The 12,222-nt window shown below is 36.1% G+C and overlaps 1 protein-coding gene across 3 annotated transcripts in view; it reads right to left on the bottom strand.

The window, feature by feature from the left end:
- Nucleotides 1–12,222, bottom strand: part of LOC107703845 (type II inositol 3,4-bisphosphate 4-phosphatase-like) — a 121,011-nt gene that overhangs the window by 102,338 nt on the left and 6,451 nt on the right. For all 3 annotated transcript variants that reach the window (XM_016506612.1, XM_016506611.1, XM_016506613.1), the window contains exon 2: nucleotides 8,823–8,902. The gene's annotated coding sequence lies outside the window, so the exon portion shown is untranslated. The remainder of the gene's footprint in view (nucleotides 1–8,822; nucleotides 8,903–12,222) is intronic.

Genomic DNA, 12,222 nt, shown 5'->3' on the forward strand with positions numbered 1-12,222 from the left:
ACACACACACACACACACACACACACACACAGACTGCAGCATCAGAAGCCTGTGTAAAGTGCGACGTGTCAGTATTTCTCCAGCACAGCCGCACCTATCCCTTTTTCTGCTGGGCTCTGTATTTCACTGGATCAGATACTTGATGGCTTTTCCATCACCGTGGCAATAAGCCTGGCCTTAAGTGTGTATGTGTGTGTGTGTGTGTGTGATGCTGCAGTGCTGTGATAGGCAGACTAGCAGAAGCCGAGGCAAAGTCATTCTCAGATTATTCTCAGTATATGGAGCATAAAAATACATACACTTGCTTGCTACAGTGTTCAGACATTTAACCAGTTAGAATTTAGGATGACTGAATTATGCATTCAGTTCTTTCTAAAATGCACAAAAAATGCCAAGATTGAAATAAGATGTGCATTTCCTGAGGAAACCGCAGTGCTCAAAGCAAAGAGGCAAAAATAGCTCAACGGTTTTAAATAAGTTGGTAACAACATTTATTCATCTTTGTCAATGTTAGTTAATAATAATTGTTCATTGTTTTTTTTTTGTAAGTCCACAGTGCATTTACTAATACTTACTTCTTTTTTTTTTTTTAAGTATTACTAATTTGCAGAAAATGTACTCACCCTCAGGCCACCCGAGATGTAGATGAGTTTGTTTCTTCATAGGAACAGATTTGGAGAAATGTAGCATTACATCACTTGTTCACCAGTGGATCCTCTGCAGTGAATGGGTGCCATCAGAATGAGAGCCCAAACAGCTGATAAAAACATCACTATAATCCACAAGTATTGTGACGTGAAAAGCTGTGTGTTTGTAAGAAACGAATCCGTCAAAACATTTTAACTTTAACCTGATGCTTCTGGCTAAAATACAAAATCCATAATCCATAATAACACTTCCTCCAGTGAAAAAGTCCATCCCCTGTTGTTTCTCACATCAAAATCCACCCACATATTTATTTAGAACTGTTTTGGACTGTTTTCACTTGTAAATGGTGTTTAATCTGTTCATATTTCTCTCCTGATTCAGACGAGATTACTTTTTCACTGGAGGAAGCAAGATTATGGATTATGGACTCATATATTACCCGGAAACACTGCTTTGAACCTTATCTCATTTTGACGGCACCCATTCACTGTATTGGATCCATTGGTGAGCAAGTGATCTAATACTAAATTTCTTCAAATCTGTTCTGATGAAGAAACAATGGGCTGAGGGTGAGTACATTTTTACCAAAATTTCATTTTTTGGGTGAACTATTCCTTTAAAAAATGAACCCTTATTGTAAAGTGTTACCAATAAATTCAGGTTTCAGGCCCAAACAAAATGTTGCATCAGAGCTGGTTTGACACTGTCATCACGCTGTGCATGAGACTCAACCCAATGTGAGTGACTTTGCAGATATTAAACAAAACAAAACAAAAAAGACTGATCACAATTCAGTAAACAAATGAATGCAAGAAAGACAATCAGCAATTCAATTCAGAATGCAAACATCACAATCACATCACTGTAGTTCCATCATGAATACTGAATATTCTATTAAATTTTCATTTTAGATTTCTTTTTCAAAAGTGGTGGTTCAGGCTGAATTCATTGCAGAAGTTTATTACTGGGTGTTAGAGAACAATCCTTGACCAGAATGTTTGAGTAATACGAACACAGTGCTGCCTTGAAAGCACATATTCAAATCAGACTTTATTATTTTAATGTTTTATGTTCAAAAGTGTTTCTTATGAACTGTAGAGCTGAGAAAGAGCTTAGCATGTCAAAGTCAGATGTCTAAGGCAGCAAACAAATAAAGACGAGGATGTATGCATCAATATACAGTACTTCACAGACAAAACCAAAGGAAATGATCTTCATTTTAAAAATGTTAATGGAGAAAGACACTTTTCTGTGTCTTTTAGTGCCTATGAGGACTGAAGCAACACATTAGCTGCAACCAAACAGAAGTCCAATTACGTGCAGCAGTTAAAGTAATTCATTGGTTTGTGCATCAAATGCAGCGTTTCCCAACTGGTGACTTGCAACCTAAAAATGGGTCTCATGTGTGTTCTGATGAGGCCCTGAACAGCACGAACAGAAAAACAATGTTAAAGACAAATAAGTAACCTTAAATAAGTAACCATATAATCATAGCCAGGACAGCAAAATAAATAGACTTATCAACTTTTCAAGAGGAGAAAACGCTTCTGGTTTATTTTGTTGTTGACATCAAAGGCACAAGTTCATTGGGGGGGTTATTTTTAAAGAGCCAGCCTCTAAACTAAGACCACCAGATCAACACTAACTCGTGATGGGTTTTACGAGGGCTTAAAAATCACCAAGTTATTGTCTAATTCTGGCCAGCGTTGGCAAAGCAATGAAGTCATACTGACCACGGCACATAAAGAACCCAGCGTCTTGTTTACACCCATTTTACAGTCTTCGGAAAGAGGGAGGTTATAGAGGGTGGAAGAGAGAGAGCGAGACATGTGAATGTGTTTGGGTGTAAAAGTGTAAATGTGTGGTATGCTAGCTTATGTGTGATATGATATATAGGCTCGATTTTTATTAAAATTGACATTAGTTAATGCATCATCATGAACTACCAATAAAACAACAAAAACTTTTTCACAGCATTTATTCATTTTTTAAAACAGCAATTATTATTAATCTATTATTATTAATCATTAATTAATATTAATTAATCATTAAAATACATTGATTAATAATAATGATTAATATTATTAATCATTCATTTATTCATTTTAATATTATGCATATTTTAATCCTGACAGGGTGTTTACACAGAAAACTGTCATCCTTGCAACAAAAAAGTATGTTATAGTCATTATAAAAAAATCTGGCTGCTAAGATTCAAGAGAGTGGTGTTAGAATGTATTATTACTTATTAATAGTAATATTAATGTAATATTAATTATACTACTAAGTATGAATCTGTATTTAATTATAATTTATATATTTAATTTTATAATAATTGTATAATTTAAGAATAATAATAATTATTATTGTTATTATATAATTGAAAAAATATTTCATTTTAATATTGTGCATATTCTAATGATATACTGTAACTACTATTTAATATTAATCAAATAATTAATCAAAAAACGTGTGTGTTTGTGTTCAATCTTTATAAAAATTTACATTAGTTAATGCATTTAGTATCATGAACTATCAATGACACAAAAAAATGTTTCACAGCATTTATTTATGAATTTATAATTAATCTAGTATTATTAATAATTTCTTAACACTCATTTACATTTACTACTGTTACTACACATTTGTTCATTATACATTAATGTTAACTTATGACTCATCTTGAAATGTTAAATGTTAATTTTAATGCGATGACTAAATGTCTAATTTGTTACTAATTACATTTGATATCCCTACAAAGAATTTATAAAACATCTGTATGCACACAAAAGTTTATTAAACAACAACAACAACAACAAAATCTTAAAATCACTCAGACTGCAGAATGCAATATAAAATGTATGCAAACGTTCAGTTTAATGTTAATGAATGATTAAATGAACTAATCAAATTCTATATTCCTGTTGATAGGTTCAGCATGCTAATAAATCCAGAACAAACTAAGACATCAACGCTCTCTTCCCTCTCCTGTGTTTTGTTTGCTCTTGGCATTTATTACGCTGCATTTTAGCAGGCTAATTTAATCAAATCATTCATTTTCATTTCATCAACAGCAGACGAGAGGCTAAAGGATGAATCAGGAAATGCAGGCCAGCAACCCTTCTAAACACGAGCTGCATTCATCTTTATACTGATTTATGTTCGTTTCATTTAAGGGCTGTAAATGAATCTCTCTTCCCCTCGCGCCTCACATCGTCCAGCTGGCAGGGATCTTGTGCGTCTCACAGATATGCATGAAGATTCACTTACAGCAGGTACTCAAAACAAGGTGTTTACGTGACTCGTAATTGAAATACGACCGTATTAAATTATTCTGGTCTCCATGTTCAATCTGATCATACATGCGTTTTATAAATGAGTCCCCAGATGCTTCGAAACACTTTTTTCCTGAAATTCTCTGGCGACCTGAATGAACTTCCAAAGGCTTCCACTTCCTTCCTGACATACACTAACTAACCGATGATTGTGTGAGCAAAGCTAATGCTCAGTTAAGTGCTACTAAGATGAGGGTTGACGCTACTCATTTATCTCAACAGTTTAGAATGAAAGGGACAGGGTTATGTGTCCTATGTCCTGTATAGGCATCATGGGATAAGATCAGATAAAGTGCCTTCCTGATCGTCCATCACTGGGCTTGTCAATAGCAACATACAGTACTAGCATGCAGCAAATCATTTGTTCAGTTCATGCATTTGAAAACCACTACTTGTGCACCAGAAGGCTTTCTCATCTGAAAGTTCTCCATGTACTTTTAATCAACCCCACACAGGGTCCAAAATTAAAGCTGCACTCAGTCATTTTTTCCTTCATTAAAAAAAAGAGTTATTCCTAAAAGTGGTTACCACTGGTACTTTTGAAAAATCATCCACACGCATGGAATCAAATGACTCGCATTTTTTGTGTGAATCTACATTTATGCTGCCAATTGTCAATATTCAAGAGGACTAAAAAAATAGTGTGTGATTGGCAGGTGAGTCAAAAATTTAACTTGGATTGTCAGAAAAATGCAAAGAACACAGAACAACAATACAACTGCAATACTACTACAAAATAATGCAAATAATTATGGTCAAGCAGGTACAGAAAAAAAATCAGTAATTTTACACCCTGACCTCACATATGATGAAGCTTTCATTAGGAAAGTAGAAATTTAATGTGGAGCAAGAGCGAGCTGCTAATGTTTAGAGGATGCTAGATTTCATTTGCCATGGGTACGGCACATCTCTACCCATAAACTCCCTCCCAATCAATACACCGACTGTAAAGTGATTGAATTCAAGACTCGAAGATCTCCAGTGCAGGCCGCTGTTTATTGCCCTACACTCCGGGCATCTAAGACTGCTTGGATAAGGATCTATAAATAACTGAGTGTGTCATGATATAGAGAGAGGAAGAGATAAGTCAGAAATGAAAAGGTGACCTGCGAGGGGATGAAGAGAGGAAAGACAAGACTTCCTGAAACACAGCACAGCAGAGCTGACAACTGTGTGAAAGGTCTCGGCCGGGTCGAACAATAGAGTCACAAACACACACGACGCATGCACTGCTTTCCTATTATTAAACAACTGAAGCCAAAGTGAAAAACTGAAAAGATTCTTTACCGTATAGATACCAAAATAGAGCGCTGATTAGGAACAACTGAAGAGCTCAAGAGTGGCGACGACTTTCCACTTTGAAACTTTCTGAAAGTATTTTTCCCATACATGAAATACATTGCAAAGGCATTTCAGAAAATGATCCAAACAAAAGCTCTGAGAGGAATCACAACATTGCACAAAGATAAAAGACTGTACTTTAAATCTTTTATGAGTGAATGAACTACACATCACATAAAGCACTGCGAATGATGCAATCAAAATGGTGCAATTTAAAAAATAAAATATAATAAATTCAAAAATAAATGTAACTTGCATTTATGCATTGAATAAACTTACAAAATATTAAAATATTATAAATATAAAAAGTTACATATAAAAAATACAAAAAATATGTAGAATTTATTACAAATATCAAATGTATTAATGTATTAATGATTTGATACGATGCCCGAAAAAGAAAATGTACATCTAATGCGTTTGAAAAACACCATAAACTATACATAAACAAATAGGCTACAATATATAGTGGGATCCAAAAGTCTGACCACATTACAGCATGCAAGACTTGTTGCAGTATTAAACAGAAATAAAGCTTTCGATTTCTGAAAAAAATCACAAAAGAAAAAGAAATATTTAATATTCTATACTATTTCTAGGTCACTCTCAAGTAAATGAGAGTCATGACTCTTTATACACTGTATGGTCAATAAGTCATGGCACCATGTTTTTCCATTACTTTTACCAATTTCAAATTCCTTTTTTAAGTTATACAAGATTCAGCTTGATTTTTTTAAGCCATTTTAATATCATTTAAGTTGAAATAACTTGTACAGCCAATTTGATTACACTTCAAATTTTAGGCAGCAACCGAACTTGAGTTTTTAAGTTGAAATACAGTAAGTGGAAATTTCTTACAGTGTACAGACAGTCATACTTTCTTCCAGCGAAGCTCAAGATGCTCCTTGAAACATCTTAGATCATGCTGAAGCTCCACTACTGCTTTAATTAAAGCAGAAGAGACACAAACCAAATATTAAAACAATCTGAAATTCACCTTAATTTTTCAATCCAACTTGTCCACCATTGTACAATATGGAGAAAAATAGCTTTCCAGACTTTTGGACCCCATGTACTGTACGCCTTGCTGCATTACACAAGAGACGGTCCTTTTGTACTTCTGCTGCTCTTCACCAAAGAGAAACGCTAGTCTGAGTTTCAAGAGAGACAGAAAGAACGACAGAGAGAAAACAACCAGCCACCGACATTGAAACAGAACAAACAACAAGCAAGGGCCAGTGTACACCGTAACATGAGCAATATGCCAAATAAAGAGAAACAATCCTCTATTAAAACTAATGTTGTTATCTGTGGTGCAGTGTGCCAGGAATCCCTCCGTCTGTCACTCACAGTCACAACACTATCAATCATGACTAAGCAGCGATCCTCACACACACCAACTCTGCTTCAAAACACAGCAAGCTATCTTAATGTTTACTGCATGCTTACTGTCAAGTAAACTTCTGAGGGCACTTCATAGGCAGCAACCCAGCAAACAGCACTCCAATTTGGCCAAAACAAGCTAACTTATAAGATAGCCGTTTGGTAAATGCTGTCTACGTAGACAGCTCACTAGGTTTTGGAGCAGATCCAGCACGTCTGTGTACACAGGAAAAAATAACCGCACCGAAGCAGCTGTTTGAATTCCGAATCATTTAGTGAACGACAAAGAGGCAACAAAACAGTCGGTTTTCAGGTCTCTCTCAAGGCCCTGATGGCATGATGCAGATGCTTATGGATATGAATGTGTCCTGCCTGCACCGTCTGTACTAATTTAGAATAACAAATTGTCATTTAATTGCTGCTTAAATATGATTTACAGTACATTTACAGGAACAACCCCACTGGGAGGAGCACAATGGTGATCACTGTTAATGAATCGCACTTTGTGGGCTTTGAACCTACAGCCTTTTAGGTTGGCAGATTAGATCTATGACTACTAAACCACACAACGTCCTCTACCTGACTGTTTCTTCACATTACCCAGCTTTCATATTTACCCACTTATCCAGCCCTTAACTACCTAAAAACTATTCAAACTAGCATACAATAGGGATTGACTCTATTACTTAAGTATTTATATTAATATACTTGTTGTTGTTGGAAAATTCAACAAAACAATGGTTCATTAAATTGAAATTTGTTAAATATCTAATTTTGTATAATCCAGTGAATTAATGTTGACTTTAAACTCAGAATTCTGACAATTCCAAGTTTACATCTCAGAATTCTGGGTTGTTTTTTTTTCCGTTTCTGCCACGGAATTAAAAATAAAAAAGTAACTGTGACTCGCAATTCTGACTTTACATATTCTGAGAAAAAAGTCAGAATAATTAGAAAAAAAGTCTAAATTGTGAGATAAAAAGTTACAATTACCTTGCAATTGTATTATTTTTTTCATGGCAGACATGGGCTTCCATATAAAAAAGATAGTTTTGACTCGAAATTCATTGGATGTACCACATTTAAAGAACAACAACGATTCTCTGCACCAGAAAAGCAACTAAAATGTACCAGTTTGAGACATGTCCTGACACATTCCTCGATGTGTAAATAACATAAATCTAAGGCTACTTTTACACGACAACGGTGTAGTCAAAAACGGAAAAGTTTTTCCCTTGCGTTTTTAAAAAGTTTCACGTATACACGACAACGTTTTCAAAACGATTCGCATTTACACATATCCGCGAAACGGCCAAAAGTGCTGTATTACGTATGCCAGGCCAGTAGTTGGCGCTGTCACCTTGTTAGTAAACAGTACCTGTAGGGAAGTGACGATTATATGTTGTATATGACCGCTGTTGGTTGTAATATTGGTGAAGTAAATCCACACTTTGTTGAAGAAGCGTTAGCAAACTCTTGAGCAGCAACAACAGTACCATGTACTCCGCCATTGTTGTGTATGTTTGTTTGCACTTGCCTTTAAAATCGACACGTACTGCACATGTCTACATACCTAACACGTACTACGCACGCGCATGACGTCACCGTTTTCAAAGATTCCCGTTTTGGGTGTTTACACGGAAATGATAAAGGTGCCGTTTTCAAAAACATGCACTTTGAAACCAGTTTTCAAAAATATGTGTTTTCAGTCCCCATTACATCGTTGTCGTGTAAACGAACAGTCAAAATGCATAAAAAGTTTCCCGTTTTTGGCTGAAAACGTTGCCGCGTAAACGGCCCCTAAGGTGCTTTAAACCGTCATGCAGCCCTAGCCCTACCGTACAATGAAAATTCAAGCTGTGCATTCATTGGACAGTCAGATCGAGCTGTGTGGCAACTAAATATGTGCCAAATACAGGAGCAGATGGCCTGTTTTCTGCTGGTCTCAGTTCTGTTTGATCAGCTGTGGGTGCCTGACATCATCCACCTCCAGAGAGCTCATCACATGTGCACGGAACCCAGCAAATGAAGTTCACGCCATAAAACGACAGCACAGCCTCAATGAAGTCAGCCCTGCAGACAATGCTAAAACTCACATCCCACAATCCAACTCACCTCAGGCTGAGACAAAGCTGCTGGTCCTTGGACTGGAGGAAATCAGCCACGGAGAAGCTGCTACTTCCCAAGAAATTGCTCTAAAGAGGAAACAAAGGAGAATGTGGTCATGACATGAACGCAGACATCACCCAACTGTAGAACATGTGTGATAAACGCATCCGGAGATTGTCCTACATACACTTTTCATTAATGATGTCACTCTATCTAAACTGTTCAACTTTCAATGTTACAGTTGCTTTTTAAATTCCATACGAATTCCTGAATTTTAATTATTGTAGCAAATAGAATGTAGAATTGGAATGCAAATTTTAAATGTACTGAAGCAGAATCAAAAAATAATTGAAAATCAAAGTTTAAGACAACATTTGAATGCTGAAAAAGTTAGATAGATAGATAGATAGATAGATAGATAGATATAAACACAGAGTGGGCAAGAAACAGATTGCTAGAAGAGTAAGAGAAATGGAAAAATGTTTTGTCAAGAAGGACTTGAAGTTTAGCAGTCGCTCCACAGACAGACGGACAGACACTGACGGAGGCCGACAGACTATATTGAAAGCTCTAGGAGGGGTGATGGTTCAGAAATGTCTGGTCTCAGAAGGATGCAGCACCTTAAACACAACTGCTTTGTCAAGCAACAATGAGAAAACACAGACATAAATGTGGACTGGATGCATTCATCGCTCTGGTTTTGTTCCGCTGAGAGAGAACCGGTCATAGCAAGGACATGCAGTCCTCTACGCTGCCTTAATTAGTAATTACAACACACTCAAACACACACACACATACACAGACAGGGACAGGAATCCCTCGACATTTCTTCAAAATTAATTACCGTGCTGCATTCTTCACTGTAAAGACTCTGTGCAGGCCAAAACCGACTCTCATTTTTGGGAGAAATGCTGTGGAATTGATTTATACATGTGTTAAATGGAGATGAGAGTCTTAGGGCGTTTTCATACCAGGCTGGTTTGAAGCATTTGTTTCTCCCTAGCATCAGATATGGATATTGATATGGTGATATGGAGATCACATAACATAAAATACCAATTATATATAATCTCCTCTATATTTCTGAAGGATCATGTGACACTGAAGACTGGAGTGATGGCCGACGAAAATTCAGCTTTGCATCACAGAATTAATTTTTTTACATTTTAAAGTGCATCACAGAATTTTTTTATTTTATTTTAAAGTCTATCAAAATAGAATACCGTTATTTTAAATTGCAATAATATTTCACAGTATTCCTGTTTTTCTGTATTTTTGATCAAATAAATGCAGCTTTGATGAGCATAAGAAACTTATTTAAAAATATAAAAAATCTTACTGATCCCAAACTTTTGAACGGCTATATATATATATATATATATATATGGAACCCCTTCAAACAACATTTTTCAACTCTTCCACTCCACAAATCTAACTCACATTAAAATCACTGCAAAGCAAACATGAGCGGCACGTAATATCACCAAATGTTCCTGTCATTTGACTGTTTGCCTTTTTTAAATAACGATTTACCCGTAAAGGAGCACATATGGTGTTTACCCAGACAAAGTGTTGTCAGATATCAAGAATACGGAGTACAGTTTGGCTTTGACAGCGATGTGGGGTAACTGCGAACAAGTGTTTATTCCTGAGGAGGAATTGGTTTAGCATCATCATCACTTCAATTCAGCTAAATAAGAAGGTCACTAGCCACTATACAGGAGGTTAAAACAGAGCAAGTAGTGATTTATTGATGTTTTACATGTGCTGAAAAGGTTACGGGCCAATTCACAGTATTGACAACGACTTTAGTGGAAGAGCCAGATGTGTGTCGAGGTAATAGCTAAATCCTCTACATACACTTCAGAAGTACACTACTATACATCACACAACATATAGTGTACAGTTACTCTTCTGGTTTGCCTTGGTCTATGTCTTTTTGTAAAGATTGCAGTGCCTGAGGAACACAATCTCAAGCATCATTACTCCACAAAACTCGATGAACAGTGTGCTAAGTCATGCAACTCTGAAACAACGCTGTCCGTGCAGCAGAATCGGTTTCAGAGAGTGACGAGATAAAGGAGAAACTAATGCAACCACTGAGACTAGTCATCTACATACAGTATATCTCTACATATACCACTTGCACCGGTTGCAACTGTTCAAGCAGTCTCTTTTAGATCACCTGACTACTGTAAGTCAATTGGATTGTTTTAAAATAAAAATACCAAATGTATATTGAATACTGAAGGAGCAACACAGTAAAATAGAGCAGTGAATGAAGTTTGACTCATTGCAAAACCAAGTAAATATGACCCCAGACTTAAGGCAAAAGGCCTTCAACACACACTAGAGTGATATATATTGATACAGGTGCAATACTGATATGACAACATTTGTCATCATATGCAAATAGTTTAAATATGGGAAATCTAAAAAATAATAGCAACATTTAAGTACAAAAGGTGAAAATAACCACCTCAGCAAGTGTGTAACCACTTTTCAGTTTATTTAATTCATTCTGACATTTTATAACCTCTCATTTGATGAGATCTTCTGTATTACTTTGCTGTACTCTTTTTGGCCAAAGTGTGTTTTTTCATGCATTTCTGCCCTATATACTTTTATTACTCAACAGTTCCTTAAAAACTATTGATTTTATCACCTTGAACAAAACTGAAAATCATAAAAATGTGATCAGCCATTCTCATTAGCAACATGAATCAACACTCAAAATCAACCTTTAGACCTTTAGCAAGCATTTGTTTTATTGATATGGCCATATTTGCAATCCATTTAGACAGGTAGGTGTTTAGGAAAGTCGTTTTAGTTTCTGTTTAGAGTTCGGTTTAGAATAACAAACCTCAAAATGACCTTTTACCCAGAAGGCCTTAACTCCTGTTGTACTTTACTCTAGAAATACTCTGCATGATTTATCTTGCTTTTCTTCTTCCTAGAGCACTTTTATACAGGCACACTCACAACAGTGTAAAATCTTGATAACAAGCCACTTGCAGCGTAAAGGTTTTTGTTTTGCTGTACTGTCTTTCTTTCTTTCTTTCTTTCTTTCTTTCTTTCCATGCTGAAGCTCTGAGGAGACTCATGAAGGACCAGACATCACCGCAGAAATAGTCTCAGTCTCAAGATGAGTCACATGCGAGAGCGTTTTTATCTCGTGTACTTTTCCAACTGCTGGTGGAGGAATTTTTCTGCTTTTAAAGGGCATCCTTTACACTGACCTCTTCTACACGAACACTTCCTTCCTCAGCGCTTTCACGCTAATAGAGCAGCTTCTCAGGTGCATTGCAACATAGCAAAACCAAACGCATGCACACACACACACACACATACACACACACACACACACACACACACAGACACACACATATACTTGTATATATATATA

Source organism: Sinocyclocheilus anshuiensis, unplaced genomic scaffold (assembly GCF_001515605.1).
Source record: "Sinocyclocheilus anshuiensis isolate Anshui unplaced genomic scaffold, SAMN03320099.WGS_v1.1 scaffold274, whole genome shotgun sequence".
Lineage (NCBI taxonomy): Eukaryota > Metazoa > Chordata > Actinopteri > Cypriniformes > Cyprinidae > Sinocyclocheilus > Sinocyclocheilus anshuiensis.